Here is an 18,818-nt window from a genome sequence, read left to right on the forward strand (position 1 = left end):
GAAAGGCAGAAAAGAAGACTCAAGTAAGTGGAAGATGTCAGGGTTTCTAGAAGACAGACCAATTGAATGTATATATTCAATGAGTTTATTAAATCAGCTTACATTAAAATAGTGCTATTGCTTCGAAAAGGCTGGGAATCCAGTAGTTCCTTCAGTGATCCCAGTAGTTCATTTCACAGGGGATTTCTTAAACTAGAGAGGCCCATGATGCCACAGTTGTTCAGTCCATGAGGCTGGGTTTCTCAGCAATCTCAAATCTCACACCAACAGTCTGGAATGTCTGGAAAGCCTCTGGCCCTTCGTTCTGGAGGGAGCCTGGTGACACTGCTTCTGTTATCAGCAACAGGATCATCAGCAATTGCCACAGAGTAAATCAACTTGGTAGCAAAAGCGAAAGTCAAGAGAGCAAAGAAGGATAATCTCCTCTTCTGTCATGCTGTTTTTGAAACTCTGGGCTACTGTCGGAAGGCATTGTCCACATTGAGATGGAGTTTCCTAAGGCAACCATGACAGTTCTTCAGTTGACGCACCCAGCTCAAGTTGTCCTAGCTCATGACAAGTTGATATTAAAAAAAAACAAAAAAACAAAACAAAACAAAAAAACAACCACCTTAATTTACCCCTTGTCAACCTGATATGCAAACATATAACTTTAAGCCATAACCTTATGCAGGCACAGACACCTACATATAAACAGTAAATAAATCTTAAAAACTATAACTTTGTCTCCTAAGTCTCATGTTTATTTTATAATATAAAATACACCCCACTTCAAAAGGTCTCCAGAATCCTTTAAAATACTGTCTGTAAATTGGATGAATCGGTATGTTGCTGGAATTAGTGTCATGACCCTGGGTCCTGAGGGTCCAAACAAGCCATGTTCAGTCACTGGTCTCCGGTAGCCAAATGAAAAGATACTGTAAACAGTAGAAAGGGGAGTTAGTTTACATATTCAATGTGGTGATGCTAGGAGCAGGAACAAAGAGGTACAAGAACAACAACGACAATTTGTCTTAGGGTCCAGACTCAAGGTTTAAGTTTAAACAGCAAGAGAGGGTATGCATGATTAAGTATCATGTATCGTGGCCAAGGTGTGGTCCCATGGGTCATCAACTCATCATTGTCTCAGCTCCAGCCTCTCTTGAAAAGTAGTCAAACAAGTTGTCAGAACTGTGTGAAATGTCTATCTGGGAGACAAGTTCCTCCTCTGGCTGTCATCAGGCTCCTGGCCTTTTCTTCTCCAGGACTGAGATTCATGGAGTAAATCCCAATTCCTTGGGGGACTATTTTCTCAATAGTCTGATAGCCAAACAGAGGGGTATAAATATCTCTCTGTAGAATATCCTCATACACTTCCAGGCGGTTGCAAATATGGTTAAGATCGGCATACTACTCAATACAATCTAGCAACTCAGTTCAGTCCCTATGCAAAGCTCGATGGCGTTGTCTACAAAAGCTGCTGAAAAGCATACCTTTAAAACTAGGCAGATCTATATGAACTGACATGAAAACCATCCCTGACATATTGTTTAGTGAGAAAAGCAAGCCATGGCACAGTGTGATCTGTTTATATGAATCTATCTATATATGTGTTTAGATATACACACGAGTCTGTATATATATATATATATATATATATATATATATATATATATATATATATATGCAAGCTGTTTGCAGCTGAGCTCTCTGGGGAGGAGAGTGATGAGAAAGAAAGCCTTTGGACATGTGCTTCTATCTGGTTTAGATATTTTGTAATAAGCCTCTATTACACTTGTAATTTTAAAACTCCAAGGAAGTAAATGAATAGAGGCCAAGAAGAGCAGGACAGATAATTCCATGTTGAAATGAAAAGAAAATATAAGCGAAGAAAGCAAGAAATGTCACACAGCCACAGATAATGCAGGCTCCTCCGAGACAGCCACTGTTGATGTTTTGTTGTGAAGCTTAATTTGTTTCTGGTCTGTGTAATAGCTACATAATTTTATCCACAAAAATGAATTCTATTGTACATATAATTTTCTTCTCTTGTGCTTTTCCTACCTAATAATATGGCATAAACATCTTCCCAAGTCTTATGCCTCCCATAATTTTAAAATGAGTATAGACTTATTTAGGTAGTTTCCTTTTCATCCATGTATTATAAAGCAAGGCTATTATGAGGTGTAAAGCAGTTACATTTTTCATACATTATGTCCTTAGGCTGAATTCATAAAAGAGACATTGCTGTTCAGGGCTTAAGGTTTTTTTACTCTGTGACATTAATCACCTTTCAGAATGGCGTTGATGTTGCTTTTTCTCCAGCAGCATCAGAGTGGGCCTGTTCAATGCACCACAGAACTCTCCATGAGTTAGTTCTACTCTGAAATCTTTGTTCCTTTGATAGGTGGGGAAAATCTCTATGTGATTTTAATTATCCTAACTTTGATTGTTTCTGAGGATGAATATTTTGTGGTGTTTCTCAGTACTCTGTCTTTTGATGAGTTATTTATTCGTGTATTTTTTCCAATTTTTCAACTGAGGTGTTTGTCTTCTCCTATTGATTTACAAATGTGCCTGGGTGTATTAAGGACATTAATCACTGTCTCTCCAGCATGCGGTGATTTTCCAGGTTACTTGCTATGCTACCTTGGCTTTTAGCTGTAGCTATGACTTTTTTTTAGCTATGACTTTTTAATGCACATGTTTTAAGAGCTGTTTTTCCCCTGTGGTGCAACATTTAGAATACTATCCCTCCTAGGAACATAAAGAATTATTTACACACACTGTCGTCCAGTGGGACTCTGCATTCTTCGGTTCACGTGAATATTATTTGTGTGTATGGTACCATTTTGAAGAGAACTAGCTAACTGCCCCGACAGTTACACTGATGGTCCCTCTGCTTGGATTCACTTGGGAGTGTGATGTTTATGTCATCTAATGAACAACTCTGTTTTGCAGGGGCTTACTCTCCTCATTCTACCACTTGGTTAAGACTAAAGGTTTGAAGGTAGCTTTTCCAGTCATAGGGATCCTAAGTGTGTTTGTGGCTGGGGCAGGAATGCAATGCCAAATATGCAGACATTGATGATAAATCCTTACACCCATGTTCAGATGCAAAAATAAAATAAGATAAGATAAAATAAAATAATAAAATCTCTGTTGTGTGGCTGGCAACCTCTGGGTGGCACTGCGGAGTTGTTCAGTGCTGCCCAGAGGTGTAGACCTATGAGGGAGGTTGGGGATCTGTGGGAGGTCCAAGTCTGGTCTTTAGGCAGTTATGGGGAATCAGAGTAATAGGATGCTGGGAGAGGTGACTGCCCCTCAGGTCTTCATGCTTTATTTCTCCAGATTACTTGGCACTGAACCACACTCTGAGGCTGCAGGTGCAAGGCCATCAAGACAGAGCCTAGGCTCTTCTTAAGTAGTCCTAGAATAGGTGGAACAGAATGTTGCAGGGGTTCCCATAGGGGAAGAACACTGAGGCAGAAACCATGGCCATATTCTCCACATCTGAGGATAAACTTGGTACATAGCATGAGAAACACTTGTGAAACGAACTAGCAAGTTTAAAAACCTCTGGCAAATGTAAGAATGTAACACCATTACTGTGCTACAAATCCATCCAGGTGACACTCTGGAAAGAGCATTTCAAAGAGAACACCAGAGACCCTCCCTGGAGAGAACCAGTGAGTGACTTCCATAACTGGCAATATAGGGTACATGCTAGCAAGGAGTGGGGAGTGTGTAGGAGTAGGCTGAATGCTGAGGGGTGCTCGATGTGCTGCTGCTCAAGTGACTGAAGAGAGCAAAGCCTCCTGCAGATTCTAGGATGGACTGACCAAAGGAAAGATTGAAAACTGCTCCATGCAGAGTGTTTTGAGAATCCCCTCTGGCTGCAAGGAGAATGAAAAAGAGAGAAATAAGACCAGACTCAAACACGGAAAGACAAAACCTATGTGCTTTTACTAATATATGGATCCTAACTTCAATGTGTATGCATATAAATATATATATATATATCTGGGATTAGCCTAGAAGTCTAAAAAGGAGATAGAGAATGGGTAAAAACAGGTGACTAGAAATGATGGGGGTGTATCATAAAACCACATAAGACTCAAAGGAAGAAAATAGACTGTGGAGACAGAGGCCACAAGGAGAAATCAGGGGTGACAAGGCCAAGTGGCTTGGACACTTCTCTTAAACAAAAATTTCCTATAAATACATATACACTAATAAAAATATCTATTTAACACACACACATGCACACACACATACACACACACACACACACACACACACACACACACACACAAACACACCTATTCTACGGAGAAGAATTTAGCAGTATCAGAATTTGGCACTATCCAGTAAATTTTGATACTCGTTTGCCTTTTGAGCCAACAATATTTCCTGCACTGCCCTAAAGTATACAGTCATGTGTGCACAGGCTCTTCGTGGCAGCAACATTTCTATCCTCAAACATTCCAGAACAATCTCATATCTATCGGTACCAGTTTGGCAGATCACATAGATCCTATAGAAAAGGCTATGACCCAGAACAAGGAAACTTGATACTGTTCTACCACAATCTAAAGAAATATACAAAAAGATGTATAGAAAAGGCGATTTTATGCAAAGAAAGTAGGATCATTCTTGAAATATAATCATAGCAAAAGCCACATAACAGTAAGTAAATGTGACTGCCAATGAGCTGCAGTCAGGACATAAAAGACAGAAAGAAGAGGCCAAGATAGGAATCAAATCTCTAAATATTTTCTTGTGTACTGTTGAATTGAGAGCCATTTAATATTTCATAGAATTTTAAAACAAAATTAAATCAAAGAGAAAACATCAATCCCTTTAAATTGAAAACAAATTCAGCTAAATAAACTTACCTGTCCATCAAGCTGAAGTCATAATCATATACAGCAGAATACTTTGAAGCTGTCTGACAATATTTGAACTGTATATCCCTGGGGAAATATACACATTGAATACAGAAAGACAGAAAAGTAATCTTAGATTGCATATTATCTTTTGTTAGGAGTTATGAATTTGATGTTTTAGCACATACATAACAATTTTAAATTATATATACATGCATATTATGGTGCAAAAATGACAGTATCATTGTTATCAAGAAAATTACTTTCAGTGTGAAAGAAAATGTTATAAAAAATTTAAGCAAAATGTATTTTCTTACTGATTGAAAATAATCCACTGATATGAATTCTTTGTTGTTATGTTGTTGATGATTTGTTTGTTTGATTTTTGAAACAAGGTTTCACTATGTAGCCTTGAAACTTGATAGAGACCACTCTGGCCTAGAACTCACAGTGATCAGTTTGCCTCTGCATCCTGAGTACTGGGATTAATCACTATAGATTATTTGTCTTGTGGTCTCCTGTGTATATGTTTGCTATCCCTGTCCACTGAAAATAAATTTCAGAACCTCTAAGTTCTCCAACCTGGATTGGAAGGAACTAGAAAGTGAGCTGTGCAGGAAAAGACTGAAGAACAACTCTGAATTGACTCAAGCCATCCTTAGATTTGAGGGACATCTGTGGAGATATCAAAGCAATCTCTTTCCTTATGACAGTCACATCATCCAGCGCCAAAGATCTTCTCTTTCTATAATCATAAGCAATGCCTAGAATTCAGTCAAAAGCATCACACACACCAGGAAACTAAATCTCTTGACCAAAAGCCAAGAGAAAAAGAAGCAATGGAACTTGAACTTGAGTCATACAGACATATCCAACATGAGCTTCAAAACAAGCATGGCTGGAATAGAGTATGTGTGGTGTGGAAAGCAAGTTGATCAGCCAGAGCACCAAAGGATACATGGGAGAAGGAAGTGGGAATGGGATCCAAAAGAACAAAGTCAGTATGAAAGGACCATCTTTAAACCCATTTCTTTACAAGCTAATTTAAAAACTAATTAGAAAAGTAAAGAATAAAGAAAGTACCTTTCTACATTTTAAATGGAAAAATAAAACCCAGTGTACTAGATATGAGAAATCACAAGATTAAATAGATTATTAGCAGAAAATTGAAAATCTAGAATTAAAGAGAAATTCTAGTATCGAAGGTTACAATAATTGAAAATGACCACTTTAATATATTAGTTTAGCAGACAATTAGACAAATGACTGTCAGCACACTGAGAAACAATTTTTTTAAAAAAAAAATCCCGTGCTAGAACTTGGGCAGAAAAAGGTGAAAATATGGACAAATGGGTAACAGATGTGTGGGGCATAGATAAAATGTTAGAGATTAAACTAGGTCAAGAAATGATTGTCTATCCCCTAACTAAATGCCTCATAAGGAATGAGGTGTAAGAGGAGTAGTGCCTACATGTACGGAGTTAAGATGGAGAGATAATTACTGAAATATGATCAGGAAATGCAAAGATGGTAGATTGTGCCTGGTAGCCTTGGAACTTGGGAGGCTGAGGCAGGAAAATGGCTGAAAAGTCCAGATCAGCCTGGAGTACATAGTTCTAACCAGGCAAGACCCTGTCTCCAAACAAACATAGATAGGAAAAGGGGGAGAAAAAGGAAGGAAGGAAGGATATGGAAGGAAATGAAGAGACAAGAACTCCAATTTACTGTACTAGATAGCATCCAACTGGACGTAAAACACAGGTCTGTCTTAAGACTTCAACCATGACCAAGCACAGCCATACAGGAGTCAGGAACTTGAAACTTCACAAAACATATCCAAATGTAGAAACACAAAAGGGGGAAAAACAGTTCCCAAGTGGGAAGCTTGTGGATTAACTAACTCTCTTGTTTTCACGATAGCATAGTTAAGAGTTCCTCAGGACAATATCCTGGGTAGAAGACCTCAGGAGATTGATACGCGGCTGTGAGGGGATGTGGATGGGGCCTGAAGGGTTGCTTAACTAAGACACCCAATCTCCTAATTTCCTGCATCTGGGGGAATGGATTCTTGCCTGGCTCCCACTTACTCCAACCTTCAGCCAAATAAAAAAGGGCACAAACAAACATATACTATTAGGAAGAAAGGGTCCAAGAAGTGAGATCTCAAAGGATTTCAGGCCTAAGCCACACAAGAATTCCCCCATTTGTCTAATTGCTCCCAGAATCCCTGTTTCAATTTGTTCCTGGCCAGAGGAAAAAGTCACAAATAATCCCCACACAGGTGGCCCTTGTTTAGAGGAGGCATGACTTCTTTGCTACCCAGGAACATAAAGCTGACATTTTCACTAGTGTGCAATTGATTGTTGGAAACTAACATTCACAGATAGCAAAAAAATCACACCATTTATATGTCCAGATGTTTAAATCCCCACTTTAGGTCCCTGCCATATGGTCATCCAGCCTAGGACTAAATTTTTCAATGGCAGGGAGGTCATGATGGAGTTAACCAGGTGAACTCCAATCTCTGCAGATCATTGATAATGAGGGATACAGGGAGCAGATCATAGTCATGTCTTCTTTAAATAAAAGCCATAGAACTTCTTCCAAGTCAATTATTTGCAAAAATAAGTGGTGTGGATGAATCCAAGCACTAAAAATGTATTTTCAGTCAGGGATGTGGTACATACCTGGAGTCTAAGCACCCAGAAAGCAGGATAGGATTCCTACAAGTTCAAGACCAATCTGATCTATGCTGCGTGTTCCAGACAAGTCAGAGCTACATAGCAAAGATCTGTTTCAAGTAAAACAACAAAAACACGAAAATTACAATTCTCAAAATGCTAACAAAAAGTAATTGCAACCATCATATGTATATCTTGCTAAAAATCATTGGTTTTGCATTGTATTGGTGCCATAATTATTTATGAAAAGATCAGGCAGTTTTGATGCTAATTTAGCATGTAGTAATTGACTGTGGATGCTGCTCAGGCTCTCTGGCCCTTGTTTTACAAAGTGACTTTGCTAACACAGAACTGAGTCTACACACTTGTTTCTTCCACATGCATGCTCCTATCAGCAAGGGTTATCATTCAGTTCATGGTGGGATCACAGAGCCACTCATGCATTTCCCTGATGGGAAACAGCCTCATTCGGAGGCTCTTTTATTTTTATTTTTGTTCTGGTTTGTCTTTTGAAACAGGAATTTTCTCAATAGACCAGGCTGGTCTTGAGATCACAATCTTCTTGACCCAGCCTTCCCAGGGCTGATAATACAAATAAATGCTATTATACCAAGCTCAGAGGCTCTTGGTGGAGAAATTTCAAGTGTGTTGTGTCCATACCTAGACTATAGGCCCTTTTATATTTTTTGATTTGTTTTTGTTTTTGCTATTGTTGCTTTTTGAGACAGTGCCTTACTATGTAACTCTGGCTGTCCTGAAAAATCACTAGGTAGACCAAGCTGGCCTTGAATTCAAGGGGATCTGGCTAACCCTGCCTCTGCAATGCTGGGATCAGTGAGCAGATCTGGCTAGAGGTTCTTAATGCACAAACATGAGTGTTTACTAAGGAGTGAAAGGAAATAGTAAAAAAGGGAAATTTGAAGGTATGTGACTGAACCTTCTGCTCTATTGGACACCCTGAAACTCTCTTGAGTCTATTCTCTTGTCTTTCATTGAAATGATTTCCTAGTCCTCTAAGTTTACATTTAATCATACTCTTCCTTATTTGAAGGCTCGACCCATGCCAATTCCTCCCTTAAGTGCCTCTTAGTTGCCATAGAAAACATGAGGTTTCCCTGCAACTGAAAACTTCCTCAGGAGAGTTATGTCTTGGACATATAAGGTTCAGTTGTGTAGGAACCCGTGAATTCAGATGAAAGGATAAGGGATCTAGGTTCTCACAAGAGGTGTCTACACTAAACTAAAGTTTGGAGAGTCACCAGCAACAGATGGCAGTTGGGAACATGGCAGCAGATGAGAGAAATTGCTTTAGGAGAGTGTTAGCCTGAGGAGAAGAGCATGCATCAAGTAAGTATTGTGTTCACAGTGCAGAAAATGTGTGCTGGGTATCCCTGGACAACATGAGAACCTAACAAGAAAACACAGGCAGCTCCATCCCACACCTTGAATGATCCTGATGATGACACTAGTTTGCACGTATTATGTATTTAGAGCAGACTGGTGTTGCATATATATCTCTGGGAATTCTTCAACTCATGCCTAAAGGAGATGCTGATAATTTCACCTGACAGGCAACGTACCTGGCACACAGAGAGGTCAAGTCACTTACCCAAGCCACACAACTAGTGAGAGATGGACCTGAGATTTTCAACCCAGTTCTGTGGGACATTCAAATCTATATCGTGAGGGCTAAACAACTTGCCTTCATGCTGTGCCAGCTCTCTGCTGCAGTTAAATGTATTACTCTTGCATCTGACTTGAACAAGCATCTACCACTGTTTCAAGAATAAAATTGTAAAGCAATTAAGCAAATAAGCAAATAAAGCAAATAAGTTGTCTTTAAGTGACAGATGAGTAACAGTGAGAAGTTCTGTTCTATGCTTTCCTCTCCAGAACAAGGCTGTACGCACTATTATCTCTTGGTACCCCAGCTCATGCACACAGAAGGCACTGTGGGAAAGTGTCTCTCACAGGTGCCATCGGCTGACTTCTAAGTGTAAAAGTGTATGAGTAGATGACAGGGGTAGCAGAAGCACAGTGTTTCACTAAAGCTTCCAATCTAATAGTCCCTCCCTATTTAAGTGTTTTCTAAATTATAGTCAAATGCATTTCAATATTAAAAATGCCTTTCAATTTGTGGACTTCTTATGTCATATATCACATATTCTCTCTGGGTTTCCATAATACATGGCTCCTCACACATGTCCCTTTTCACATTCAACCAGGGGATGTCAATTATTTGTATCCTGGGTTTCCTACAACACAGTATGTTCCCCCAAGGGAAAAGGATTCCAACTTCAGGCAATCCCTAGTCCCTATCCTTTAATCCTTCTCTATTGACTACTTCTATTTTTCACAATCATAGCATTAAGACACCATATGGTCACTGTTCCTGTTCACTTATCCTATAGATTGAGAGCAAATTAAATACAGGGACTCTGTCTGATTTACATCACATACCTATATGTTGGAAGTGTACAAAACAAGTTTTTAAATACAAGAAAGGTTGTTTAACTTAATTTTTCGGTCACCATAGTTTCTCTGGTTGAAAGGCTAGGTTGAATGGTTTGGTCATTTGCAAGCGGTGCATCTCCCACTGCATTGCAGTAGATGCTACATGAGGTCTGCTTGTCCCATGAAGAAGAGGATAATGTTCAAGACTGATAGCATGATCTCTCCATCATTGCATTTTTCTCCTTCACATTGGCTATGAAGTAGTAGGAGTTTGGGAGTTCATCTTCCCTGTATTTTTATGAGTTGTTGGGGAAAGGAGGAATCTCAACACCTTAGTGCTCCATGTTGGTGAGCTCTGAGCAAAGCACAGAAGCAGGGGGGCACAGATGTCCTGAAGGCGCTCACAGCACAGGAGAGGTGGCACAGGCAGCACGCTGATATCTCTTGAGTCCTTTTGTTCTGTCTTCTGCAAGGAAACCGAATTTCTGCCCTTTCCGAAGCAGCTTTGCACTGCCTGCTGCCTGGCTGGCTTTAGGAGAGTTTCCGAAGCACTTTCTCTGTGCAGAGATTGTGTCTGGTCGCTGAAAGGGAAGGAATAAAGCTGCCCTTGTTCTCTGGGAGGGGGGGGCTGAGGGCTGATTGGAGAGACAGACGTATAAATAGACAATTGCAGCCCAGCCTGCCAAGTACTCTACCATAGGAATAAACAATGAGCTGTGGGCGGTCAGAGAAGAGAGCAATTACCCAAGTTCCTTCTCTACAAAGCTGGCTCAGGTGGAAGGCAGCACCCTCCTCTGTATGCCTCCTGACATTTTACCAATGCTCCCCTTATGCTGCAACAGCCATGTCCTGCTTATTGAATCAGACGCCTGAACTAGAAGTCTCTCCAGTAGACAGATCAACGTGGGCTTTCCTGCAGAACTTCCTATTGTTTTCCAATATGCTCAGCTGTGCTTTCTCAGGCCTTGCCATGGCTGGGTTGTGCTGACCCTAGGAGAAGAGCAAATCAAGCATCCTTCAGCCTTCCAAATGATGTTTTTCCAATGCACAGGGTGGAAGACTCCCTCCCAGTTCTTGTCTGGACAGTCCTCCATTAGTAACTAGACCTTCAAAAAGTGTGTTGGCATTGGTGTGGCCATGATGGTGGGAAATGAGCACCTCAGTCACTGCATCTTTCCTTCCAGTCACTGGCAGTGTCCCCTACTGTAGTGGCTCTGGCCTTTGCCCTTGAGCCTTCAGAGCGATGTAACCCATTTCTGACTAAGAACTGAGCAGCACCTTCTTAGCATGCCCTTCTGATCCAGGTCAGTGTTTGCTTTCCTGTCTCAGAAATCAGGTGGGTTGTTTGTTTATTTGGTTTGTTAGTTTGGGGATTGTTTTTATTTTTATTTTTAAAATGTGTCCCATTTTCCTGGGATTTTCCTGGATTTAACAACATGGTAAAGAAACATCTCATCATAAAGGCATCAATGCTACTACAATAAAATAAAGTTCAACCACTGTATAAAATCAAATGGTTAATCCTAGGTTGCAATTAATTTTAGTCTCTAATCACTTCCTCCTGTGAGGTAAGCACATAAGAAATATGATCTCCGAATGATTAATTCCTAGCAAAAGGTCACTTCTTTGAGGTATGAATAGGGTCTGGAATCTTTCCTTCCTTATAGGCCTCGACAGTACTGACCTAGTTAGGTCTCAGCTTTAATTAGAAAATCACAATCTATTATTCATTCTTCACACGGAAGAAAAAGGAATATAAATATACAAGTCTGGTGTCATCCATATAAAAATTAGAGAAAAAAATTACCTAATTGGTTTCTCCTCTCTGAGTTGTCTTCCTGATGTTTGTGGAACATCAACAGTGACCAAGTGTTTATTCAGCAATAAAATGGATACTTCTGAGAAAAACAACCATGGCTAACTTGAAAGCTAGCACTCAAGTTATTGTTTTCTGCTCTCACTTCCAATTAAGAAAAATGAACTAAATAGTCTGGCCATTGTATCTCTGCCCTTTCCACATTCCCGATGTTTACAATTCTCTTTCCAAAAGGGGAATATGGAGAGAGACAAGTGCCCTAGCCAAAGGTGACACTGACATAGGACACCTATGCATGAAGTGAAATAACATTCAGCAGTTATCAGCTACACTTTTAAAGGTGTGTGTGTGTGTGTGTGTGTGTGTGTGTGTGTGTGTGTGTGTGCGCGCGCGCGCGTTCGAGAGCGTGCTCACACAAACACTCTTGCACAGAAACACACAAGCGTGTGCATGTGTGCCCCAGAAAGTTTTCTGTATCATTCCTCCTCAGACATAGTCCACTTTATTTTCTGAGACACAATGTCTTGCTGAAAACTGGAGCTCACCAAAAGGTTGGAGTAGCTGGACAGTGACCCCTAGAGATCCTTCTGCCTCCACATCCTAAACCCCAGGATTATAAGCTGCATTGTCATGTGAGTTCTGAGAATTAAACTCAGATTCCCATGCCTGCAAGACAAGCACTATACACCTAGTCTATCTTTTCAGCTCAGTGACTGCGCATATGGGCTTGCCACTCATAGTGTAGACTGCTGTGCATTCCAAGCACAGTTTTGCTGTATTCCAAGTTGCCTGTGGAAACCAAGAATTTGAGAAGGTTCCTCCAGGTCACTGAAGCCCAGATCATGAGTGGCTGGCCTCATCTCTTAGTCACTATGATGGTGCTCTTCAGGTGGCTCAGTTTGAGCCATCACTGCTTGTGACTAATGAACACTTTAAGACTGTTCCACTCCCTCCAGTACTATTACTTCCTCCTCACATACCACACCAGACAGAAGGCACTAGAAATACTCTTTCCAAAAGGAGTAGCCCCTAAGATGGAATTCTCAGGACAATATACCTACTGTAATTTGGCTTTTATTTTCTTTTGCAGCAGACCGGCTCATGTTCAGCCAGGTACTGAGAAACTGTTCTGTTATTGTGGGCAATGGAGAGGCGGTCATAAACTCAGTTCCTAGGTGCCTGTTGTTTTCGAGTTTCAATGATAGTTGTGAGCCAAAAAGAGTACTGTCCCTACGAGAATGCCACATACTGTCATAGTTCTGAAGAGATTACAGGATAGACAAGCACACAAACCACACCAAGAGCTATTTAGTCTGCTTTGTTCCTCACCCAGACATCATGTAGGAAATGCTTAATGTAGATAGTATTGGAGGCAGAAAAGTCAAGGTGTTTGGCTGAGCCAGATGGATAATGAATCTCTAGGTCGGTGCTAGCATTCTTAATTTTCAATAAAATTTGAGTGGTGTTCAAAACACAGTCTATCTGGAACCCCTGGTGCACGAACCTCCCGAAAGGGGGGGCGCAGATCTTCCTGGCTGGAGGCCGTGGAGAGCTCATAGGCAACACCCCATGAGCAAACCTGAGCCTGGGGACCACAGGTAAGACAAACTTTTCTGCTACAAACGGACTTGCCTGGTGATCTCGGGTCACACAGAGGCGGAGTTCCTCTGGGGCCGGACACTCCGTGTTTGGCCAGAGTCCCTGGACCAGCGGAGGATCCCTGCCTTCAGCAGCTCTCTGCTCCCAGGCCCCGGAGGGGAGTTCTGGCCCCTGGTCGGGCGGGCACTCCCTGAGGCAGCAGAGCAGAGGAGACCACCAACGCCTGCCCACCCCCCTGCCCACATCCCTGGCCCAGGAGGAAACTGTATACACGGCCCTGGGTACCAGAGAGGAGGGCCCAGGAGCAGCAGATCCACTGCGCCTGAGACACCGCACCTGAAGGGACCGACCGGATAAACAGTTCTCTGCACCCAAATCCCGTGGAGGAGAGCTAAACCTTCAGAGAGGCGGACACGCCTGGGAAACCAGAAGAGACTGCACGCTGCACACAGTACTGACCCCAGAGGAAAACAAAAGCTATCTGGAACCCTGGTGCACGGAACCTCCCGGAAGGGGGCGAGATCTTCCTGGCTGCTGAGGCCGTGGAGAGCTCATAGGCAACACCCCACTAGCAAACTTGAGCCTGGGGACCACAGGTAAGACAAACTTTTCTGGTACAAACGACTTGCCTGGTGAACTCAAGACACAGGCTCACAGGAACAGCTGAAGACCTGTAGAGAAGAAAACTACGCCGAAAAGCAGAACACTCTGTCCCCATAACTGGCTGAAAGAAAACAGGAAAACAGGTCTACAGCACTCCTGAAACACAGGCTTATAAGACAGTCTAGCCACTGTCAGAAATAGCAGAACAAAGTAACACTAGAGATAATCTGATGGCGAGAGGCAAGCGCAGGAACCCAAGCAACAGAAACCAAGACTACATGGCATCATCGGAGCCCAATTCTCCCACCAAAGCAAACACGGAATATCCAAACACACCAGAAAAGCAAGATCTAGTTTCAAAATCATATTTGATCATGATGTTGGAGGACTTCAAGAAAGACATGAAGAACTCCCTTAGAGAAACACAGGAAAACATAAATAAACAAGTAGAAGCCTACAGAGAGGAATCGCAAAAATTCCTAAAAGAATTCCAGGAAAATATAAATAAACAAGTAGAAGCCCATAGAGAGGAGTCACAAAAATCCCTAAAAGAATTCCAGGAAAACATAAATAAACAAGTAGAAGCCCATAGAGAGGAGTCACAAAATCCCTGAAAGAATTCCAGGAAAACACAATCAAACAGTTGAAGGAATTAAAATGGAAATAGAAGCAATCAAGAAAGAACACATGGAAACAACCCTGGATATAGAAAACCAAAAGAAGAGACAAGGAGCTGTAGATACAAGCTTCACCAACAGAATACAAGAGATGGAAGAGAGAATCTCAGGAGCAGAAGATTCCATAGAAATCATTGACTCAACTGTCAAAGATAATGTAAAGCAGAAAAGCTACTGGTCCAAAACATACAGGAAATCCAGGACTCAATGAGAAGATCAAACCTAAGGATAATAGGTATAGAAGAGAGTGAAGACTCCCAGCTCAAAGGACCAGTAAATATCTTCAACAAAATCATAGAAGAAAACTTCCCTAACCTAAAAAAGAGATACCCATAGGCATACAAGAAGTTTACAGAACTCCAAATAGATTGACCAGAAAAGAAACACCTCCCGTCACATAATAGTCAAAACACCAAACGCACAAAAATAAAGAAAGAATATTAAAAGCAGTAAGGGAAAAGGTCAAGTAACATATAAAGGCAGACCTATCAGAATCACACCAGACTTTTCGCCAGAAACTATGAAGGCCAGAAGATCCTGGACTGATGTCATACAGACCCTAAGAGAACACAAATGCCAGCCCAGGTTACTGTATCCTGCAAAACTCTCAATCAACATAGATGGAGAAACCAAGATATTCCATGACAAAACCAAATTTACACAATATCTTTCTACAAATCCAGCACTACAAAGGATAATAAATGGTAAAGCCCAACATAAGGAGGCAAGCTATACCCTAGAAGAAGCAAGAAACTAATCGTCTTGGCAACAAAACAAAGAGAAGAAAAGCACACAAACATAACCTCACATCCAAATATGAATACAACCGAAGCAATAATCACTATTCCTTAATATCTCTCAACATCAATGGCCTCAACTCCCCAAAAAAAGACATAGATTAACAAACTGGATACGTTAACGAGGACCCTGCATTCTGCTGCCTACAGGAAACACACCTCAGAGACAAAGACAGACACTACCTCAGAGTGAAAGGCTGGAAAACGACTTTCCAAGCAAATGGTCAGAAGAAGCAAGCTGGAGTAGCCATTCTAATATCAGATAAAATCAATTTTCAACTAAAAGTCATCAAAAAAGATAAGGAAGGACACTTCATATTCATCAAAGGAAAAATCCACCAAGATGAACTCTCAATCCTAAATATCTATGCCCCAAATACAAGGGCACCTACATACGTAAAAGAAACCTTACTAAAGCTCAAACACACATTGCACCTCACACAATAATAGTAGGAGATTTCAACACCCCACTCTCATCAATGGACAGATCATGGAAACAGAAATTAAACAGAGACGTAGACAGACTAAGAGAACTCATGAGCCAAATGGACTTAACGGATATTTATAGAACGTTCTACCCTAAAGCAAAAGGATATACGTTCTTCTCAGCTCCTCATGGTACTTTCTCCAAAATTGACCATATAATTGGTCAAAAAACGGGCCTCAACAGGTACAGAAAGATAGAAATAATCCCATGCGTGCTATCGGACCACCACGGCCTAAAACTGGTCTTCAATAACAATAAGGGAAGAATGCCCACATATACGTGGAAATTGAACAATGCTCTACTCAATGATAACCTGGTCAAGGAAGAAATAAAGAAAGAAATTAAAGACTTTTTAGAATTTAATGAAAATGAAGATACAACATACCCAAACTTATGGGACACAATGAAAGCTGCGCTAAGAGGAAAACTCATAGCGCTGAGTGCCTGCAGAAGGAAACAGGAAAGAGCATATGTCAGCAGCTTGACAGCACACCTAAAAGCTCTAGAACAAAAAGAAGCAAATACACCCAGGAGGAGTAGAAGGCAGGAAATAATCAAACTCAGAGCTGAAATCAACCAAGTAGAAACAAAAAGGACTATGGAAAGAATCAACAGAACCAAAAGTTGGTTCTTTGAGAAAATCAACAAGATAGATAAACCCTTAGCCAGACTAACGAGAGGACACAGAGAGTGTGTCCAAATTAACAAAATCAGAAATGAAAAGGGAGACATAACTACAGATTCAGAGGAAATTCAAAAAATCATCAGATCTTACTATAAAAGCCTATATTCAACAAAACTTGACAATCTGCAGGAAATGGACAATTTCCTAGACAGATACCAGGTACCGAAGTTAAATCAGGAACAGATAAACCAGTTAAACAACCCCATAACTCCTAAGGAAATAGAAGAAGTCATTAAAGGTCTCCCAACCAAAAAGAGCCCAGGTCCAGACGGGTTTAGTGCAGAATTCTATCAGACCTTCATAGAAGACCTCGTACCAATATTATCCAAACTATTCCACAAAATTGAAACAGATGGAGCACTACCGAATTCCTTCTATGAAGCCACAATTACTCTTATACCTAAACCACACAAAGACCCAACAAAGAAAGAGAACTTCAGACCAATTTCCCTTATGAATATCGATGCAAAAATACTCAATAAAATTCTGGCAAACCGAATCCAAGAGCACATCAAAACAATCATCCACCATGATCAAGTAGGCTTCATCCCAGGCATGCAGGGATGGTTCAATATAGGGAAAACCATCAACGTGATCCATTATATAAACAAACTGAAAGAACAAAACCACATGATCATTTCATTAGATGCTGAGAAAGCATTTGACAAAAATTCAACACCCCTTCATGATAAAAAGTCCTGGAAAGAATAGGAATTCAAGGCCCATACCTAAACATAGTAAAGCTATATACAGCAAACCAGTTGCTAACATGAAACTAAATGGAGAGAAACTTGAAGCAATCCCACTAAAATCAGGGACTAGACAAGGCTGCCCACTCTCTCCCTACTTATTCAATATAGTTCTTGAAGTTCTAGCCAGAGCAATAAGACAACAAAAGGAGGTCAAGGGGATACAGATCGGAAAAGAAGAAGTCAAAATATCACTATTTGCAGATGATATGATAGTATATTTAAGTGATCCCAAAAGTTCCACCAGAGAACTACTAAAGCTGATAAACAACTTCAGCAAAGTGGCTGGGTATAAAATTAACTCAAATAAATCAGTAGCCTTCCTCTACACAAAAGAGAAACAGGCCGAGAAAGAAATTAGGAAATGACACCTTCATAATAGATCCAAATAATATAAAGTACCTCGGGGTGACTTTTAACCAAGCAAGGGAAAGATCTGTACAATAAGAACTTCAAGACTCTGAAGAAAGAAATTGAAGAAGATCTCAGAAGATGGAAAGATCTCCCATGCTCATGGATTGGCAGGATTAATATAGTAAAAATGGCCATTCTACCAAAAGCGATCTACAGATTCAATGCAATCCCCATCAAAATACCAATCCAATTCTTCAAAGAGTTAGACAGAACAATTTGCAAATTCATCTGGAATAACAAAAAACCCAGGATAGCTAAAACTATCCTCAACAATAAAAGGACTTCAGGGGGAATCAATATCCCAGATCTCAAGCAGTATTACAGAGCAATAGTGATAAAAACTGCATGGTATTGGTACAGAGACAGACAGATAGACCAATGGAACAGAATTGAAGACCCAGAAATGAACCCACACACCTATGGGCACTTGATTTTTGACAAAGGAGCCAAAACCATCCAATGGAAAAAAGATAGCATTTTCAGCAAATGGTGCTGGTTCAACTGGAGGTCAACATGTAGAAGAATGCAGATCGATCCATGCTTATCACCCTGTACAAAGCTTAAGTCCAAGTGGATCAAGGACCTCCACATCAAACCAGATACACTCAAACTAATAGAAGAAAACTAGGGAAGCATTTGGAACACATGGGCACTGGAAAAAATTTCCTGAACAAAACACCCATGGCTTATGCTCTAAGATCAAGAATCGACAAATGGGATCTCATAAAACTGCAAAGCTTCTGTAAGGCAAAGGACACTGTGGTTAGGACAAAACGGCAACCAACAGATTGGGAAAAGATCTTTACCAATCCTACAACAGATAGAGGGCTTATATCCAAAATATACAAAGAACTGAAGAAGTTAGACAGCAGGGAGGCAAACAACCCTATTAAAAAATGGGGTTCAGAGCTAAACAGAGAATTCACAGCTGAGGAATGCCGAATGGCTGAGAAACACCTAAAGAAATGTTCAACATCGTTAGTCATAA

The sequence above is a fragment of the Rattus rattus genome, chromosome 13 (assembly GCF_011064425.1).
Source record: "Rattus rattus isolate New Zealand chromosome 13, Rrattus_CSIRO_v1, whole genome shotgun sequence".
NCBI lineage: Eukaryota > Metazoa > Chordata > Mammalia > Rodentia > Muridae > Rattus > Rattus rattus.